At 36.4% G+C, this 6,164-nt stretch overlaps 1 long non-coding RNA gene across 2 annotated transcripts; it reads left to right on the top strand.

Annotated features, from left to right (window-relative positions):
• The first annotated feature begins 1,001 nt into the window (after positions 1 to 1,001).
• Positions 1,002 to 5,178, top strand: LOC117345056. 2 transcript variants are annotated; one of them, XR_004536332.1, is made up of 3 exons: positions 1,002 to 1,192; positions 3,652 to 3,756; positions 5,144 to 5,178. It is a non-coding gene; the product is annotated as an uncharacterized LOC117345056 (long non-coding RNA). The 2 variants fall into 2 exon arrangements; XR_004536331.1 differs by lacking the exon at positions 1,002 to 1,192 and adding an exon at positions 2,817 to 2,877.
• Positions 5,179 to 6,164: the final 986 nt, after the last annotated feature.

A 6,164-nucleotide genomic window follows, 5' to 3' on the forward strand; every position in this document is an offset into this window, starting at 1 on the left:
AAAGGTATGAATTTGATATACATTAGTACATACTGTATAGCAGTTTTATTTCGCGGGTAGGGGGGGGGGGGGGGGGGGGGGGAGGTATTTTTACTATATTTACGTTTCCACTAAAATCCGCGGATTCTAAACACCAGCAAAATATTTAGCACAACACCGCCGTAATAGAGAAGTGTCAGACATGTAATTTACTACACCGTATACGGTAACCATATTCTGTGAAACTAGGGTTATGTAGCGGGACTGGACTGGGTCGATCATCGGTGACCAGGTAGCTCAAATGGTAGAGCATCCGGCTAGTGTTCGGAGGTCCCGGGTTCGAACCCCGGTCTGACCGCTACATTTTCTCCTCTCCTGTTACAAAATTGGCGCCCAACTAAAATACCCACGGTGGTGGTATAAGGGTCTCGTGTGTCTTCAAGGGCGAAGACTTGGAAAAAAGGAGGGAGGTGTGTAGCGGGACTGGACTGGGTCGATCATCGGTGACCAGGTTGCTCAAATGGTAGAGCATCCGGCTAGTGTTCGGAGGTCCCGGGTTCGAACCCCGGTCTGACCGCTACATTTTCTCCTCTCCTGTTACAGTTATAAATGTAACTCAACAACGTCGGTACGTCACATGATTTTATAATACATTTCAATCAAATGAGAAATAAACTCGGGCTATGAAATATATTCCAGTTATGGATAAATAATATTCCTGACCTGCTCAGAATTTCCCTTTTCCAATTAGGCATAATACAGTCATGTGTCAAAACCCATGGGTTGTCTTGGAAGAATGTTTAAGATTTACTTAAAAATCTTTTTATTGATAATGTAATTGTGGTGTAAAATTATGTATGAATTTTCTTAATAATATAAAGACTACTACTAGTACTAGCATTTTCATTCATTTTGTTTTCTAATTCATTAACTGCCATTGTAAAACATTTGAATTTGTGAGGAAAAATATAACTTGTAATTTTGTAGTATGTGAACAAAAATTGTACCTCTGTCTTAGGTTGCTGCCTTAAAGCGTGCTCAATACATCAGGTATATGGATGAAGTTAAAAGGAAAGAAACTGAAGACTTTATTACACTGTTTGAAACAGAATGGACTGATGAGATTTCAAGTATAGCAAGGCAGAGTTCATCGGAAGCCAAATACAACAAACAGAACATGCTGCCTTTGACAAGAGACCTAATAAAGCTGAAGGTATATGCTTATACCTGTATTAACTTTTGCAGACATTGTGACCATAACCATGACCTTTGACCCACTTTAAAAATGTTAGCCTTAAAATGTTAACCTTAATTAGGACAAGGGCGTTCTGATTAGGCATGTGTGTGACTCGATAAGCTACACTATTGCATGTTATCTTGTGATAACTCTGGTTATTCATTGTATTCAATAAGAATATTGTAATTTTTTCAGAAACACTTGGATGACCAGATTTCAATTCTCCTAAAAAAGCTAGAAGGTGGAAAGGAAATGGACGGAGGAACAGTGCGGAAACTAGCAGAAATTCTTCTTGCTAAGATAATCACTTTTAACAAGAGAAGGGGAGAAGAACCAGCCAAAATGATGATCAAATCCTTCGAAAATCGCATTCGGTCATCGGATAAAGGCAATGCAGAGATTGTCAACACATTTTCTGCTTTTGAAAAAGAACTAATGACAAAGTAAGTGATGTTACATATGCTGTATGTATACTAATGTGTGAAATTACTTGTCTGTACTGTCGATATTACTACATTGTCCTTATATGATAATTATATACTATATATTACTTCATGTATTTGCAGAATGCAGCTGGTTGAAGTTGTTGGGAAACAGAACAGGAAAGTACCAATACTCCTTACTCCAAATATGGTCACAGCTCTGGAAATAGTGATAAAATATCACAGATCACCCAACAATCCTTATGTCTTTGAAAAGGTAAATACATTGTATATACAATGTATATGTGTTTTAAATACAGTGTCAGTATTTTTTCAAACACATTGCAGTTTCGTTCAGTTTAGATTTGTTTTCTGTATCTCTTGAAGAAAGAGGACACACATTTGCGAGGGTATGACTGTGTATCTAAGGCTTGTAGAGAGGCAAACCTAGAACAACCACATCTTGTGACATCAACAGCGCTTCGAAAGTATATGGCGACTGTGACACAGGTAAAAAAAAATTTTTTTCAAAAATTTTGTTATTACTCAACAACCCCAAATGAAGTTAAGGGCATGCTGATGATAATAGGGTGGTGGGAAGGTGTGGCAAATATATGTACCCCTCAATATGTACACTGACAGCCAGGCCAACAGGGGTATAAATTCACTTCAAGTCAAGTTATTAATTTATATGCCTACTTTGAAGAAGAGGCCGTTTTGCATATATAATTATCAGATGGTAGACATCTTGGTGATTGGTAGTAGATGACCTCTATTTACTTGTTTTGTAGGTCAAAAGGTCAAATGTCATCCAAATATTTTCAGAACCTTTTGGTTCATAATTGTGGTATATTAATTTGATACACAGGTCAGTGATACTAGATGACCCTGGTTGAATTTCAGTTCAGAAGGCCAAAGGGCACTTGGTGCATGTATCAAAACCCAGTAAAGCCTTGACTTGAGTCATGTAAGTGAAGTGAGATAGGCATACACATATAATTAACAATTCTGGTACCAGAAGTTACCATACATGTACTTATATTTTCTCATAATTCCTTGGTTCAGGTTATGAGCATGAATGAAACAGAATTGGAAGAAGTAGCACGCCAAATGGGGCATGAGTTAGCAGTGCATCGGAAGTTCTATAGACTGCAGGAGGATGTGACAGAACTTGCTAAAGTCAGCAAGCTTTTGTTAGCAGATTCAAAGGGAAATGTCTTGATGATATTGACATGCATGGTATGAATTGAAACATTTTGATATCATATAATACCAACTTGTAAAACTTGCTTTCTTGCTATCTAGAGTTAGTTGATGGTATTCAATCTTAGTTTAAGTTTATATCATTCAACTTCAAACTTAAACCCCAAAAAAATGTAACAACATGCAGTCTACCAATCTGAGGTGCTTGTTCTTGAGATATATCACAGAAATGGATGAAAAAACGTCTGGTAATCAATGTAAACACGATTCCGAGCAAAGGGTAAAAAATGAAAAATTGGCAATGTGAATACGGGCATTCCTGTGCTGCAAGACATTTCTCAAAAGATTAGATGGAGGAAATCAGTGAAAGCAGAGTAAGATGAATGAACTGTAACGACATAACATCAACTTCAAGTTGAAAGGGCCATTCATGCAGGAGACTAGTGCGCTAGGGGGAGGATTTCCCTTTAGCTCAGTTGGTAGAGCGGCAGACCAGTAAGCCAAAGGTCAGGGGTTCAACTCCCGGTGGACAAACTGTACTATTCTCTTTCATAATACCGTATATCAAGAAATAAAGGCTTCTCAACATCCAAGGAGAGTCTCCGTGGATGTTGAGAAGCCTTTATTTCTTGATATATTATGTTTGCCACATAGTAAGGATCTGTATTGAATACCGTTAGGTATCCGTCCAAGGATTGTCATATGAAATATGAAAGAAATTTGCACGCAAAAGAATGTTGGTTTACGTACTATACAGTAAGGATTTTTCTTTTCCAGTACTTCTGTAATGCTATGTTTTTTTTCTTACAGATCTCGACACACAAACTTACTCTCCCATAAGTGATCCTTCACTAGCCCAAACTCCAAATTCTTCTGGGGAAAATGAAAATGAGTGTATGGATGAAGAATGCTTAGGTATGTTATACATTTGTACTTTAATACAAATTTTGTGTTGTTTGTTCTGTTGTATTTTGTCAATACAATGTTCAAAGTAAATGAGACATAAAGCAAATATGCAGTTAGATTGTTGATGGATTTAGTAGTAGGTGAGCATAGTTCTCAACCTCTTTCTTTCATTAGAAACAGGACAATGTAAACAACAAATCTCATTTTAAATGCTAATGTCTTTTTAGTATCTCAGCAAAGCATTTACCTGTAATAGGCCTCTCAGTATGCATTATTATTTGCAGTGTTTGTATGTGAATTTTAAGTGTCAAAAGAGTAGGTTGCTGTGAAATTTGTGGTCAATCTTTGTGTATTTTGTTGCCAGTTTATTAGCCCACCATCATCAGATGGTGGGCTATTCAAATCGCCTTTCGTCCATGGTCCGTCGTCCGTTATCCATCTTGGGTTTTGACATTTGAAGTTTGTTACCGCTATTTCTCAGCAAGTACTGAAGGGATCTTTCTGAAATGTCATTTGTATGTTCCACTTGGTGTCTTATTGTGCATATTTCATTTTGGGACTGATCAGAAAACAACATGGCAGACAGGTGGCCATCTTGGATTTTGACAATTGATGTTTGTTACCAATATTTCTCAGACAGTACAGAAGGAATCTTTCTGAAATTTTGAACGTTCCTCTTAGTCCCTAGTTGTACCATTTCAGTGCAAACTTTTGATCAGAAAAAGAAAATATTCGACAAACGGCCATCTTTAATTTTGAGAATTGAAGTTTGTTATTCCTATTTCTTCAAAAGAACTGGAGGGTTTTTTCTCAAACTTCACATGTAGGTTCACTTGTGTTATCAGATTATTAAGAGGAAAATAGGAAAGAAGGGAAATGCAGAGAAAAGATCGTTTGCGACATAGAACCAATGAAGATCATTCAATGGTGGGCTCCAAGATCCCTCTGGGATCTCTTGTATGTTAAGATACTGTTTTAAGACCCCCAAATCAGGGGGGAGGTGAACATATGTTTTTTCCCCGTTTCTCATTTAGGTTTATATTATTATTGCTTTTTGTCAGTTATATAAATTTCTTCCATTTTCCTCTATTGTGAAGGATTTCAATACGTTTTTCAAAAAGTATTTGACCATTCAACTGAAACTTTACCGACATACTTATTGAAAGGTCTGCTTGTGTAAATTTTAAAGCTTTATTTCTTTTTGAATCGAAAATTAAAGATGGGCGCCTGTGACTTCTTGTCTTAGGAATTTCGAATTCACAGAAAATTGATATAGGGGTTTTTGTAGATATGGCAAATACCGTTGGTATATGTACTTTGAAAAACTTCAGAATTTTGATATTGTCTGAACCTGATGATAAGGTCAGTGTAATGGTGTTTTTTTTTTCTCTTACAGATCTTGACACACAATCTTACTCTCCTGTAAGTGATTCTTCACTCATCCAAACTCAAACTTCTGCTGGGGAAATGAAAATAAGCGTATGGATAAGGAATGCCTAGGTATATTATATATTTGCACTTTAACACTGATAAGAACATCACCAAATGATCGATGGAAGTCAGGCATATTTAAAGTCCCAATATATGTAACTTTAGGATTTTTTTTCGTAATTCAGTTCATAACCATGCAGAAATAAGACTAAAGTAAAGATGGGTTGTATTAAACTTTTAAGAAATCTTTTAACAGAAAATTCAAAAGGAGTGTAAAATAATTTAGGTGGGACTCACTAAAACAACAAAACGAAGTTGTCATCACAGTCTGCACCGGCTGATATGAAGTCTATATTTTGTGGATTTGATAATGAAAAACTAGCTTTGAATAATGCCGGGTTTGAACGTAGAATTAAGAAAAGCAGTAAATTTCGAACCAGAAGTCCACTTCCATCGGATTTACTTTCACTTTGTATTCATCAACATAGAAGAGTTCCAAAATAGTGGAGCATGTTGCAACTGCTGCTATACCAATAATTATAAATGTAAGATATCATCATAACTATAGATTATATAATTTAATTTGAATCCTACCTATAAATGTTATCAATATCTGAGCTGGATTTCACTCAAATTTTTGCCGGTAGTTATATATATTGGATCTTTAACTAGAAATATTGTTAGACTTATGGTGATACTTTACGTAGCTCTATTTTAGTCCACCTTTAAAGTAATAAGACTCCAATTTCTATTCAAATCACCTTTCGTCCGTGGTCCGTCGTCCATCCATCCTTCCGTCCGTCGTTCCGTCCTTCTATCCATCCATTAACAATTCTTGTTATCGCTATTTCTCAGAAAGTACTGAAGAAATCTTTCTGTTATTTCATGATTATATTCCCCTTGGTCCCTAGTTGTGCATATTCCATTTTGGAACAGATCCAAAAACAACATGGCCGACAGGCAGCCATCTTGGATTTTGACAGTTG

The sequence above is a fragment of the Pecten maximus genome, chromosome 16 (genome assembly GCF_902652985.1).
Source record: "Pecten maximus chromosome 16, xPecMax1.1, whole genome shotgun sequence".
Classification (NCBI taxonomy): domain Eukaryota; kingdom Metazoa; phylum Mollusca; class Bivalvia; order Pectinida; family Pectinidae; genus Pecten; species Pecten maximus.